Source organism: Aotus nancymaae, unplaced genomic scaffold, assembly GCF_030222135.1.
Source record: "Aotus nancymaae isolate 86718 unplaced genomic scaffold, 86718_ANA_hifiasm-v0.15.2.pri h1tg000062l, whole genome shotgun sequence".
Classification (NCBI taxonomy): domain Eukaryota; kingdom Metazoa; phylum Chordata; class Mammalia; order Primates; family Aotidae; genus Aotus; species Aotus nancymaae.
Window position 1 is genome coordinate 21,699,395 of NW_026988476.1, and position 15,073 is coordinate 21,714,467.

Consider the following 15,073-nt stretch of genomic DNA (forward strand, 5'->3'; position numbering starts at 1 on the left):
AGTCATTCAGCCTGTTCGTGTAACCTCTGGTGAAATTTTAATAACTGTTGCAAGGCGTAGGTTTCAGCACATTCTTTGTTTCTTCTGTTGGTATTCACAAGGCAATCACATCTGCCATGAACTAATCTTTCTCATAAGGGAGGGAGTGGGAAGACATGTAGCTAAAAACGGCTTAGGAGCCCTGAGACATGTTAAATAGGAGTCATTTAACTACTCCAAAAAAAAAAAAAAAGAACAGCAAAAATATTACCAAACTCATGGCAAAAACAGCCAGTAGCTCAGCACAATGGTTCTTACCGTCTGAAATTTCCATTCAACCATGTTTCATCTCCAGCCGCTATCATCAGTATGATCATCAAATTTAACTGAATTACTAGTTCAATTAAGACTCAATGTATAGTTTTTGTATATCGGATACGTGCCACGCCCTATGCTAAGTATACAGCCTTGAGTAATTCACAGATTCTTCCATAACAAACTCACATACAAATAAACACACACATAAAAATAAACAATGTTAATGTGATAATTCCTGTAGATCTGGATAATTGCTACATTTAAAGTACTATGACAGTACCTAGGATGGAGCAATTAAGTCTGCATGGAAAGTAGGAGAGGAGGTAACACGTGATCTGGCCCTTGAAGGATGAGCAGAAGTTGGTCAGAAAGTGAGTATAGCTATACTCACTGTGTACATAGGCTCTGGGGCTAGCCCTCCTGGTTCAAATCCGAGCTCTGCCATTTCTTTCTTTCTTTCTTTTATTTTTTTATTATACTTTAAGTTCTGGGATACATGTGCAGGACATGCAAATTTGTTACATAAGCATACACGTGCCTCTGCCATTTCTTAACTGCATAACTTGGCTAGTTACTTGATCTTTGGTTGCCTCAATTTCTTCACCTCTACAATAGGCATTATACCAACAGGGCCTACTCACAAGTTATGGTGAGCAGTAATGAGTTCAGGCAGGTAAAGCACTCCTGATAGTTCCTTCCTGTGGTTAACCACTCAATAAGCAGAAGCCATCATTGTTGCTATTATTGTTCCTTTTCATGTCAACAAGCAGGAAAGAGCTTCCTGGAACTCTTAGGGACCTGGTCTCTGGATTTAAGAGACTGATATAAGACATCATTATCATCATGAAAAACAGTAAAGCCACCATTGATGCAAGGCACTAGATTCTTTACATATGTGACTTCACTTGATTATTACAACAATCCTGAGAGTCAAAAAACTTACACCGAAATATAAATAACACCACAAAGAATATAAAGTAGTGAAAAATAAGTGGCACAACGTGGGCACTGGATGAAAGAGAATTACATGAGAAGAAATATTTACCGTCTAGCTCCTGAGGCAAAAGTCAAAAGGATTCCAAAGTGGTGGGTTTAAACCAAAGGATGTCCTTTGGTCACTTTTGTTTTTGTTTCTGCGCATGTTCATTAACTCTAAGCAGAGCATGCTCTTTCATATTTGCTCTGATTCCCACTACTCGTGGGATACCCAACCCTGAAAACACTTGAGTAGTGAAGTTTGCCACATGCAGACAAGGATCTGGAACTTAACTTTGGCAACTGCTTGCATTTGTTGAATGATGTTTTTGTGCCAGGCATTATGCTGGGTACTTTCAGACACACCATCTGTGTAACATCCTGAATAAGATATTATAATCCCCAACGTATAGATGAGGAAACTGAGGGTGAAAGAGAGCAAGACTAGAAAGAAAAACAAGATCAGAGGCACCAAAGCAGAGAGGCACGTATCATGTTCTAAAATTCATTTGACCAGAGAAGAGGACCCATGCAGGGGAGTGGTATGAGTTTGGGTGGAGGAAGTTAAATGACCTTGAAAGCCAGGCTTAGGAATATGAATGTGGCTATGGAAAGGTAATAAATGATAGGTTTCCTTTTCTTCTTTACAGCTTTATGAAAACCCATCCACAGCAAACACGTAGGCTGGCACAAGGTTTGCTCTAAAGAGGAAGAGATGCTAGGTGGGGCTGAAGATGTTTCACTTCTCTTTGGAGAGTGCCCTGCTATAGGCAGGGATAATCCTCCATCTGTCATAAAGGAAAACATAAGAGAGGAGGCGCCTTCCAATAAATAACCCCTGTTGACTTTTCCTATTATATATAATATATTCAAGGAAATAGCCACCAAATTTCCCTCCCTAGATTCCAAGCCTTGAGATCTGACTAGTATTTAAGTTTTGCATTGCAAAGTGCCCTCATAATAAAGAACAGTTTCCTTAACCTTTGATCCTAAGATGGTTTTTATAATATTGCTCCTGTTTACCTCTCTGTCTTCATTTTACTTCACTCCCACAGTATACCCCAGCTGTGCCGATCCAATGGCTGCTCCTGAAAGCACTAAAGTTTCTCCAAGAAAATTTATCAGACCACATAACACCCCTTTATAGCCATAATGCCTTGCACTTACTTGTAGAATATAACCTCTCACCAGGAATGTGTTTATTTATTTCCTTTAGATCATAGCTCCATGAAGGTAGGGATTCTGTCTTGTTCTTTGTTGAATACCCTGCATCTAACTCATCCCAGCACATAGTCAATGCTCAAGAACAATCTGTCAAATGAATGAGTAAATGATTAGGTGAGAGAAGACGTGTTATGATTCTCTCATCCTTACTCATTGTTGAATCCTGCTTTTCAACTTGCCAGTGTGTTCCCCCTCCCCCACTGTTTACCTGACCCTAGACCCCTGGCCCCCTGCAACTTGACCTTTGATTTCCAGGTCCGTCTCCAGATCTGACATAATTCTCTGCCCCATTTACAATCTGACACAGGCACACACTCACCACCACTAAAAGCAACAACAAAACTGCCTTTTCTCTCCTTCTTGGGCTCACCCTTTACCAAAAACCATTGTTGTCTGCCAAAGTTCCGCTGTTATCCAGGAAACATTGTGGGAATTCACCTATCTCCCATTTCCCTCTCAAACCCAAAAATGATCTTTGAATGGACTAGACTGGAGAAAGAGACAGGGAAGGAAGCCCTAACAGCATCCTGACTTTGTGGCATTGTTGTTAGAAGTTCCTGAAGTAGAGGGGAATGTGTGCATGGTGTGTATGTGTATGTTTGTGATCTGTCAACCCATGGCTGGGGATTGTCTGTCTAACTTTCATGGAATGAACAACCTGGGAGGAATGTGGACACCTGCCCCACTCATTGGAAACAGACAAGCTCTGTATGGGCTGTCCCAGCTGTAGGGGCACAGGAGGCATTCTGCCCAGCAGGCTCAACCTGGAAGTCCAGTATCAGCAATAGTAATTTAGTAGCATAATTGCAAACACCTATGAGCACTCCCTATGTCACTGTGCTAAGTGCTTTACATAGATTATCTCAATTATTCCTTACATTAGCCCTATAGGGTAAGAGCTCTTATTCCTATTTTACAACTAAGGAAAATGAGGCACAGAGAAGTTAGGTAGTTTGCAAAAGATCACACAGTAAGTGACGGAGCCAGGATTTGAACCCAAGAACTGCCACATCAGAACCCTACCCAATATAGAATGGTTCAAAATAGGTACCCTTTGATTATTGAGAGTTAGAATGTGGAAGCATCACAAAAAAGCAATGCATTTTTTTCTGTAGTGTAACCTCATAGACTGAGGAAAACAAAAGAATTAGGGGGTCTTCAGGACTATATAATGGGTAAAGATGAAAGACAGTTAAAAGTATTTCTCAACATGTTATATTTCCAGCAATGTATCAATTTGTAAATGTATTTCATTACAAATATAGGGAGATCAAGGGAGCACAGGACTGTTATGCACTGCACTGGATGTGTAGACTGTTCCTGGGAACTGTACAGTGCACAACATGCTCAACTTTACATGGTAGCTCCCAAATCCAGGCTTCTTTGTATCCATAAATTAATATAGAAACTATTATAAATGAAGACCTATTAGTATAGAGCTTGAACTACTGTGGCCTTCAAAAATTAAATAAAAGAAAAAGATGTGGAAATGATAGACTGGCTGCCACAGTATCATAGAAAGCAGATATATTTGCCAATGTGGCCCCAGAGTCTTTCTGCAGGCTCCCCTGCCACCATGCCTTCCCATTCAACTACACTAATATCGTGTAACCTGCCACCATTCCCCAAAGATGCATCCACCCACACTTCCCACGCTGTACAAATTCTCTCTTGTCCTCAATCTCTTCCCCATCTTTCTTTCTTTACTACTGCCTTCTCCTTCAAGACCTAGATATTCATCCATGCCCCATTCATACATTCATTCAGCAAACATTTCTAGAGTACTTGAGGCAGATTCAGAAGTGACCAAGATGAGTAAGGCAATTCCCCACTCTCAAGTTTCTAGCAATCTGGAGGGGGAATTAAACAAAGTGAGTCCTCTCCAAGACGTTTTATACTCATTCTCCTTCTCTTCCTTCCTGAGTTAGAAGAAATTCTTATCTTTTGGAGGCATTTACAGTGCATATCCTTATCAGTCAAGTACCGATTCAGAAGACTTAAAGCAAAACAAATACATGGTAGAGAAACATAGAAAATATTTGGAAAACTATAAATCAGTAAGTTTATACGTGTTTATCTATTCTTGGTTCATTTTGTAAAGAGTCAATAAAATGCTAAGTTAAAGCTCAGTTGATTCTTTCCAGATACTTGCCGAATTCTTGGCATCATATTTTACCATGTTTCCAGGATTCAGAGTGTCTAAGCGGTGCTAGTGAAAAGTTCAGTTGAGCAAAAGAACTTTATATTTCATTCTAACCTGGAAATGCTTCCCCCACCCCCATTCAATGTGTGAGGCTTGAATCAGACAGCGATACATAGAGTGAAAACAGTGTCATCCCCTAAAGAGTAGCAAATCATCATGAGAGAACAACAGTAGGTGAAAGACTTTGAAAAACATCCTGTGTTGTGAATATTAAATCCCAGTTGTCCATGCATGTTCCATTTTGTGACAAAAAAGGCTTATCTTTTATCTTAGTAGACTGTAAGCTCCTTTAGAATAGGAGTTGTGTATTATTTATTTCTCTAGCCCAAGTCCTAGCATAGGGCTCAATAAATATTTGTGAATACATCATACATACCGATTAAGGTGGAAGTCTATTCTATTTTCTAATAGCTATCATAGTCCTTAGTGTGCTAGAGAAACACACACTAGAGTTTGTTTCTGTATTGTTTGTGTATGTGGGGAAGGGCAGAAGGAGAATTATTTTGCTTTGTTTTTGAGATATGTCCTAATGCAGTAGAGATCAGCATGAGAGCAAAGACTTTGTCCATCAGGATAGTCTATCATCCCACTTAATGAGGAAAGACATTGGATGATATTATCTTCCTTGTGATCATCAGTCAAGAAAATAATTGCACACTCAGCTTTAGTCCACATTAGTTTGGAGTTTAGCTGTATTTTCGACTCCGGCATTGTAACCACACCATTTTATGGCTTCAGACCCACCATGGCTTCCAAAGGCTGTGCAGAATCACTAGGAAGCCACAAGCCTCCCCACTAGCCCACACTGCTGCTGCAGTATGCATTTTTCTGGATCACCTGTGAGATCAGTTTGCAAACAGGAACTGGCTTATGAAGACACGCTTGCTCTGAGGAACACAATGGTCATCTCACTGCCAGTGGAATGTAATATTTCATGTCAAGGCACCCTTCCTGTACAACTTGGCACTGGTATTTGGTTTGACTTGGTGATGAGAAATATAACAAAACGATGAGAAGTTTTCCTTCCAGAGCACTTCTTAAGGGAGCTTCGTTGCTTTATTGGAAATTCGTACTGCTTAGCTTTCATGAAATGTCCCTTTGGTACATTAGTAAGAAGGTTCAAGGCAAAATAAACACATTTCATCTTGACCATATTTGGAACTCACAATAAAAAGGAGTCAAAAGGTAAGCTGATGAAATAAGAATATTTTATCATTTTATTCCACACGTAGTTTTTACTTTCTCCCCTTTCCTGCAATAACTGCCTCAACACGATGACACTCATATGCATTTTCAAAAGATTTTCATTTTATTATCTATTGAATTATATAAAGTAATATCAGTAAATCCATTAGAAACTCTCATTCTCAACTCTTAGAATTAAGCTATAAAGATTCAGAAAGAAACCAAGATATTAAGGAGAAGACAGTGGCTGCAGCTGCAGGGTCTTTATTATGTTTGTTTATGTCATAATTCTCTTTATTTGCCAAACTAAAGTGGCTTAAAGTTGCAGTGCACCAGGTAGGTCCTCCCTTACTGTCTTCAGGTGTTTGTTTAGAGGAATAGCTGCTGTGATGCCTTGATTTCCCTTGCCAGGATATGAAATCAGAAAATAATGAAGATCCTTGCTGTTTACTCGGGGAGACAACACCTGCATGCATGAAACAATTTAATTCTTAAGATTGAGTTAAGGTTTAAGAAATTTCATTGCAACAATAATAATAGATGATATTTACATAGCACTTACTATGTACCTGAAGCTCTCCCATGTGTTTTACGTATATTAACATGTATATTAAACTTTACAACAATTTTACCAAGTAGCCACTTTTACGATCCGTTTTACACATGGTGAAACTGAGGCATAGAAAGGTTAACTAACCAGCAGCTCGTAAGTAGCAGAGCTAGGATTTGACTCCAGGCAGTCTGACTCCAGGGCCCAGACTCTTTAGCTACCATGTGTATGCACTTTCTGAAGAATTACAATGGTGCAGCCTGAAGTCACTCACTCAAGAAAGCTGTCAGTGGAAGACATGGTTCTAGAACAGAACCTTAATGGTGGCCTAAGGTTTTCGCTGTGGAGAGGATGGAATTTGCCTTTTTGGGAAGCAAGAAGAGCAGGAAGAGAAGCTGGGGTTTGGAAATGAGTATGACATGATAGGAGGGATAGCTATCTTGTAAAATGGTGTGAGAAAACTTACATAGAGCCTTGAGCACCTGAATTCAAGTGTTAAACAGAAATCCATAGGCAGGTATACAAGCAAAGAATTCATTCATTCATGCATTCATATACTTACAGCACTAGAAGAACCTTAGAGAGCACCAATGTCAACTTTTCCTTTTATATTTGTAGAAACTAAAGACCTAGAGGGTTGAAATGACTCCAGGGTCACTTACCTAGTGGCAGCACTAGAATAGAGCATAACTCTTTTGATTCATCATTTAAGCTTTAGGGCTATTTCCAATGTTCCAGAACATTCTGAAAGATTCTCCTGGCAGAGGTATTTGGTTCAGCCTGGAGGGGAGAGACAAGAGGCAAGGTGACCTGTGAGGCCTTATTGCAAAATCCAAGTGAAGTACAAGAGGCCTGGGCTCAGTAAAAATAGTAGAATTTTCAAGACAGGACCGAGAAAGCATGATAGGGTATCAATAATGAAGGAGCTAAGTTGCCTCCAAGCTGGCATCGCTTCGGCAGAAATAGGGAAATTGGTCAATGGTACCACTTGGGCATAGACAGCATCAGTTCAGGTTTGGTACCTGTGAGAGGGAGTTGGCTTTATTATAATTACTTCTGTGTGGTACCTTCTGTAATATGATAATCACATTCCAAGGCCCTTTGCAATTTTTCCATTAAGTAGCTGCCACCATCATCAGCATGTGAGCAAGTCCTTGTCAACACTGAGATGGAATTTAACTCTGTTTTGCTTTAATATCCATTAGGCTCCATCCTGCTCTTTCCTTTTCTTAGTTTCTTTCACTGCCAATCAGCCTCATACGTGTTCACTTTCCTCAGAGTCTAAATTATAGTGGTTAAGGGTATAAGCTCTGAAGGCAAATGGCCTAAATTTGAATTCTGGTTCTACAACTCTTGTGTGACTTGGGCAAATTTCATTATTTTTAGAATTAATTCTTTGTAGCTCAGTTTCCTCATTCATAAAAAGATATTGTGGTCAGTACTTATCTTCTAGCAAGAATGTGAATATTAAATGAATTAACACACGTAAAGCCCTTGGAATGGTCCTTGCGTGTAGTGAACACTCAATGCACAGTAGCTGTCATTGTTGCCATCCTATTACTCCCCTTTGCTGCATTACAGTTTCAGTCTTTTTTCTCTAGGACAGCCTGGCAAGATGGAGTTCTTCCTTTCCACCAGGCACCATGTTCCTGTGACTGCTGTTGTAACATTAGCATGTTATGTTCACCCCTAGAAGCCCCTCCTGTTTCTCCAGCAAAACTATCGTAGGCCCCCAGTTCCTCACCACATCTGAGTGTCTCCCAAGTAAACCATCTTTCACCTTCATACATATGCACATATGACTTAAATTTGTCCCAGGGGAGGGAGAGAGTGACCCCTTCCTCCTTTTTTATACAATCTCACAACCTGAAATTGTGATTAGGCTACAATTTCAGTATTTACCCAATTTAAATGTTTGCAATTTAAGTGTTTATCAAAGAACTCTCAGATTTAGGAGATTATCTCACAACCTGAAATTGTGATTAGGCTACAATTTCAGTATTTACCCAATTTAAGTGTTTGCAGTTTAAGTGTTTACCGAAGAACTCTCAGATTTAGGAGATAATAAATTCTCTGCTTCTGAAGCAAGCTGAGAAGGGATTAAAACCAAAGATTTGAGAGACAGCTGGAACTAGGTTCAAATCCAGGCTTCACATTTATTAGCTAAGTGACTTTAGATCAAATAACACCTGAGTCTTGGTTTCCTCATCTATAAGATAGGACTACCTATCTTGTATATTGTAAGGATTAAAGGTTATAAACTTTATAAAATAGGTAATTTTTAACCCCTCACCCGATTCCCACCCTCTCACCTTTCATAGTCTCCAGTGTGTATTATTTCACTCTGTATGTTCATGTATACCCATTATTTACCTCCCACTTATGAGTGAGAATATGCGATATTTGACTGTTTCTTAGTCATTTCACTTAGGATAATGGCCTCCAGTTCCATCTATGTTGCTGCAAAAGACATTATTTTATTTTTTTATAGCTCAATTGTATGCCATGGTGCATATATATATATATATATATATATATAACATTTTCTTTATCGAAACTTTGTTGATGGGCACTTGGATTGATTCCATGATTTTGCTATTGTGAATAATGCTGCAATAAATACACAATGCAGGTGTCTTTTTGATATAATGATTTCTTTCCTTTTGGGTATATACCCAGTCATGGAATTGCTGGTTTAAATGGTAGGCCTATTCTAAGGTTTTGAGAAATCTCCATACTGTTTTCTATAAAGGTTGCACTCATTTACATTCCCACCAACGGTGTATAATCATTCCCTTTTCTCTACATCCTTGCCAACTTCTATTTCTTTTAGACTTTTAATAATAATCATTCTGACTGGTATTAGATGATACCTCATTGTGGTTTCAATTTGCACTTCTCTGGTGATTAGTGATGTTGAATAGTTTTTCATGTGTTTGTTGGCCACTTCTATGACTTCTTTTGAAAAATGCCTGTTGATATCCTTTGCCCACTTTTTTAAAGGGGTTGTTTTTTCTTCTTGAGTTGTTTGAATTCCTTATGGATTCTGGATATTAGCCCTTTGTTGGATCCATAGTTTGCAAATATCTTTCCTATACTGTAGTTTGTCTACTCTCTTGATCGTTTCTTTTTGCTGTGCAGAAGCTTTTTATTTAATTAAATCCCATTTGTCTATTTTTGTTTTTGTTGCATTTGCTTTTGAGGACTTGCTCAAAAATTTTTTGCCTTAGGCAATGTCTAGAAGAATTTTCCTGGGTTTTTTTTCCAGGATTTTTATGGTTTCATGTCTTATGTTTAGACCTTTATCTTATTATTATTATTATCATTATTTTGGAGATGGCATTTTGCTCTGTTATCCAAGCTGGAGTGCAGTGGCATGAACATGGCTCACTGTAGCCTTAATGTTTTGGACTCAAGCAATCCTCCCACCGCCATCTCCTAAGTAGCTGGGACCACAGGCATGTATCACCACACACTCATCTAATTTTTTAAAAAACTTTTTTAGAGACAGGGTCTCGCAATGTTGCCATGTTGCCTAGGATGGTCTTAAACTCCTGGGCTCGAGCAATCCTCCTGCCTTGGCCTCTCAAAGTGCTGGGGTTATAGCCATGAGTCATTACTCCTGGCCCAAGTTCATCTTTTTATATGGTGAGAGGTATAGGTCCAGTTTTGTTCTCCTGCATGTGGCTATCCAATTTTTCCAGCAACATTTGTTGAATAGGGTGTCATTTTCCCAGTATATATTTTTGATAACTTTGTCAAAAATCAGTTGGTTGTAGGTATGCGGGTTTATTTCTGGGTTCGCTATTTGGTTCCATTGATCTGTGTGTCTATTTTTATACCTGCAGCTAAATTTTAGTAGTAGATTGAGGTGGCTTCTCTGAAAATACAGATGAGGTATCAGTGACACCTCTGAATCCCTAGGGGATGTTTCACAGATGACACCAGATTCATGTAGGTCCCTGTCCGTGAAGGTAACTTTGAGGGTCCTTCCTACTGACGTTAGCTGCAATGATGTTCTTATCACTGCTCTGTGCATTCAACAGAACAAAACAAAGTTTACAGTTATTGCCCAGTGGAAATGAACTCCCCTGACTCCTGAGAGTCAAGGGCTGTTTGGGTTAGGATTTTAGCTGTCTATTTTTCACCCATATTTTCTTTCTTTTTCATATGTTCTCTGGCATTACTAAAGTCAGTGTTACTGTGCTATTTCATATTCTCTCTTCTGATTTTGTTTTATACGTTTTAAAAGATGAATTTTTATTAGATCCTAACAAAACTAGCAGAGAGAGAAGTTTAAAAAAAATAGGTGTCTGCAGGTCTCTTGGTTATGTAAGAAAATTATAAATTATAAATACAAAGAGCAGAAAAACTTTCCCCTGCTGAAATATATTCTACATCTACAGGAATATGACCCAAACAGGGACCATGGTTTTCCCAGTCTCTCTGAGACAAATTTTAGTGATCTCCTAAAATCATTTTAGATCTTCTAAAATGGCTTCCATCCCAGGCTGCCCCAACCTCACACTCCAATATGCCACCATCTATGCCTAATAGTTCTCAGTTGAAGGAATTCTGGCTAACTTAAACTGCAAAGTATTAAATTGAAGAACACAGAGAGGCTCACAGACTCATGGGAAGGCCAGAGAATCAGACATAAAACCCACATAGGGAACAAAGGAAACTTATGAAGTCTCAGGCCACGTGAACAGTGCAGCTTGGTCACTGCCATTTCTGGGGACTAGGCACCACGGCTGATGTCATTGTCACTGAGCAGTGGTTGTCAGTATGACTGCAGTGAGCCCTAAACTGCCTCTGGGTCACTTAACGCTAATATTAAACCCCCATGGGAATATGCAGTTGACCTTCTACCTCACAGTTGATAATGAAAAGGGGATTCAGATGATGGAGAGCTGAAAAATGACAAATACTACTTTCCTTCCCATCCTTCTCTACCTGCTCACATTCTACCTTGAATTAAGTATGGAGCAAACTTCTATTCTTTTTTAAAAGAGTCTTTAGTCCCTGCAATGTTATCAATCTCATTTTACAGATGGGAAAACCAGAGGATAAGTGACTATAGAAGGTCCTAGAAAGTATTTATCACTCCTAGATTTTTGCTCCATGTACAGGTTTTAAAACACCACTCCACTATTGTTTTTTGTTGTTGTTGTTGTTTTGTTTGTTTATTTGGTTTTTGGCTGATGGAATCTTTTTTATTATTCTAATGAAACCTTGCAAGAAACCGCAACAAAGCAGATCCATTGGGTTGAAGAAGGGTGAGGAAGAACAGAGATCTGCTTGGCCACACACTCCTCATTTCACACACAAGAAACACCCTCCACTGAGGTATGAAAACACTACTGCCAGCCAGAGAGGCTGATCATTCCTGGCTCATTTCCTGTCACTACCCCTCTGGCCCTGTGCTTGGGGACAGGAAGTAGCTCTTAGTTCAAATAGAGTTAGCAGTGCATACTCAATTGTGTCCATGCACATGGTCTAGCATTTCTCAAAAACATGTTCCATAGAACGCAAGTTCATCCAGATACCAATAACTTATCACGTAAATGGGGCTGTGCACAATGGCTCACCCCTGTAATCCCAGCACTTTGGCAGACTGAGGCGGGCGGATCACCTGAGGTCAGGAGTTTGAGACCAGCCTGGCCAACATGACAAAACTCCGTCTCTACTAAAAATACAGAAATTAGCCAGATGTGGTGGCAGGTGCCTGTAATTCCAGCTGCATGGGAGGCTGAGGCAGGAGAATCACTTGAACCCATGAGGCAGAGGTTGCAGTAGAATCACTTGAACCTGTGAGGCAGAGGTTGCAGTGAGCCAAGACCCTGCTGCTGCACTCCAGCCTTGGCAACAAAAGCGAAACTCAAAAAAAAAAAAAAAAAAAATCAGGTAAGTGAGAATTTTTTAAAAAGTTTTGTTAATGTTGGATTTCTCACCTTACCTAAAAATATGGAAAACAATAGGTTTGTAAATCCCAAGAAATTAAAACATTTCTTACCTACAAGGAGGGAGTCTCCGAGAGCGTAATGACACCTCAAAGAAGCAGTAGGATGTTTGGAATTTTCCAAACCTTTGACCAGAGACCTATTTTTCAAGTTGTATTTCTCAGGGGTAGTCTCTTGGATTTTTTAGTTTTGTTTCGTTTTTAAATGTCTACCAATATCATTTGGCTATTTTTGGAGGCAGGATTAATTGGTTTGTACCCAGCCACTTTTTTTTACGAGTGTTCCCCTAAAGCTTGTAAATCCAAAAAGAGTTCACCCAGGAAAGTTAAACCCCTCTGAGTCCCTAATATCCAGAGGATCTGGTTTATGCAACAGCATTTCTCTGTCAGGTAAGAAAGAGTACAGACCGCGTGGCTTAAAACTTAGAAAAATCCTAGGCCCAGATACTCTCAGGACAGTAACTACAGTAATTACAACTCTCTAATTAAAAGAGGTCTGTAAAGTTCAATTACAAAAGACAGTGAGGTGAAGGGATATTTGCTTTCAGACTCACTTTTTAAAAATCCTGGTAGCTATATATTTACTCCTCAAGGGAAGTGGAGATGTCTCCAAAGGTCTGATCCAAATGCAAAAAGTGACCAAAGTTTTGGAGAAGTGATTTAACTGGTTGGAAGGCATCAAGCTGCCCAGAGCAATCTCTTCCAGGTGAACAGCTGACTTACTGTTTTACTCCATGGAAGTCAATGTGTCCCTGATTTATACATACCTCCTAGTACCCTGTTGCCTTTTTCCTCAAATGAAACCTGCTCAGCCTGGATTCTAATATCTTCTTCAACTGCATCTTTATCTCACCAATTTATTCTCAGCTTAGATAAATCACTGACCCAATGGGGGAGCTGCTGGGGGTTTTTTGGTTCATTTTGGTTTGTTTTGATTTAGTATAAAATTGGAGCAATCATAACTTCACTATCACCTCTGAGGGCTGTGGTGAGAATCCATCATGTTGATCAGGGCCAAGGCCAGTCCATACTGTGTCTTTGTGTAAATTAGGTAGAGGCAGCCCTTCTGGAATTATGTGGCCTGATGGCTCAGGGTAGGCCAGCAGCATAGGCTAGATTTCAGCTCCACGCCTCATCAGCTGGTACAACTTGCCTATTTGCATACCTCGTATCAGTCTGTGCAAAAGGACTCTGTAAGCTAGAAAAGTGCTTTCATCTGGCAGTGCTGTGGAGCAGTTAAAGGCAGCATTACAGAAACAAGGATTTTATTACAGGCTCACCACAACGTCTATGTGACCTCCTTAACCTCTTTGAACCTCAGGGTCCTTCTGAGGACCCTGTGAGATGGAGATGACAGCTAACAAGGTCAGTGTGAAGATTAAGTGAGATAAAGTCTGAGAGTACCTGGAATATAGTAAGCATGCAATAAATGTTAGTATTACTATTATTACTAAAGTAATAATTACTAAAGTAATAGTAGTAATTGGGAAAATTGACTTTTTGATATTATTGTCTATCCTATATTCCAGCCATATTAATTTTCTCCTTCTTCTGACTTACCCACATACACTGGCCAATCCCTGGGCTTTCTCTGTGTTGCTTCTTACTAGGAAGCACCTCCCTCTTTGCCAATCTATGGCTCTCATTTTACCATTCTTCTGATATTTTCCCAGTCACATAAATTATGCTACAGCATTATTGGAGAATAGTAATAACAGGGATACAACTTTATGATATAATGCTAAGTTAAAAGAGCAAGTACAGAATTATATATTCATGATCTCAATTTTGTAAAAAATATTTTTCAAGTATGTACATATAGACCGTCCATGTCTATATGTACATGGGCCCACAATGCATGCATTTTTGTTACCATAGGTTAAACAATACCTATCTCCTGACAACACAGTTCAAATTTCAGTTATCCCAGTATATTAACTAATTGCATAAGGTAAGCTTCACTGCTAGCAATTCAGTCCACAGATCACTATGGGACTGACAGATGCACATCATGATCAGTCACCAGTCACATCCCTGATTTCTCAGTCAGCCTGTGATTGGTCAGATTGGGTCAGTGCCCAGCTGTTACTCAGTTCAGGCACAAAGAGCAGGAGGTTACATCCTTCTCTGCTAGTGATAACCCCACGTGGCATTTTTTTAAAGTGGGTAATCAAAAGAGGAAATTGGTCAAAAATGATGAAAATGCAGCAAAGAAATGAAAAGTGACAATGGTGGAAGTTAAATATGAGTCTGATATAAACAAAGTTATAGAAGAAATAGCTGACCATGGAAATGTGGACATCACTACCCTTTCAGAGACACTAGATACGGAACCCAGGGAACTTAGTTAAGGTAAAATTGACAGATGAAGGAAGTGGTGCTATTGAAAATACACAGAAGAAGCAACGTTGGCAAACAACAACAACAACAAAACCTTTACATTAAAAGAACTGTCAGAGATAGTTCACATCTTTGAAAGTGCAAAGGACAAAGTTCTAGAAGCTGATCCAGACTTAGAAGTATAACAATTTGTAAAAAAGATGCTTGCTTTGCATTGTAAGTTACACAATAAAAGATAGACCAGCATTATACAAACTACTTCTGGTAAGTTTTTTACAAAGAAATAAAACACTTTTATTCTCAACATTTGTATATTTTACATTAAGAGTACTAAAGA

At 39.2% G+C, this 15,073-nt stretch overlaps 1 long non-coding RNA gene across 1 annotated transcript in view; it reads right to left on the bottom strand.

Moving 5' to 3' along the window:
* The window catches only part of LOC105716430 (uncharacterized), a 51,255-nt gene that overhangs the window by 28,167 nt on the left and 8,015 nt on the right, over nt 1-15,073 (bottom strand). Inside the window, exon 2 of the long non-coding RNA XR_001107278.2 lies at nt 7,097-7,214. This is a non-coding gene — a long non-coding RNA (uncharacterized LOC105716430). The remainder of the gene's footprint in view (nt 1-7,096; nt 7,215-15,073) is intronic.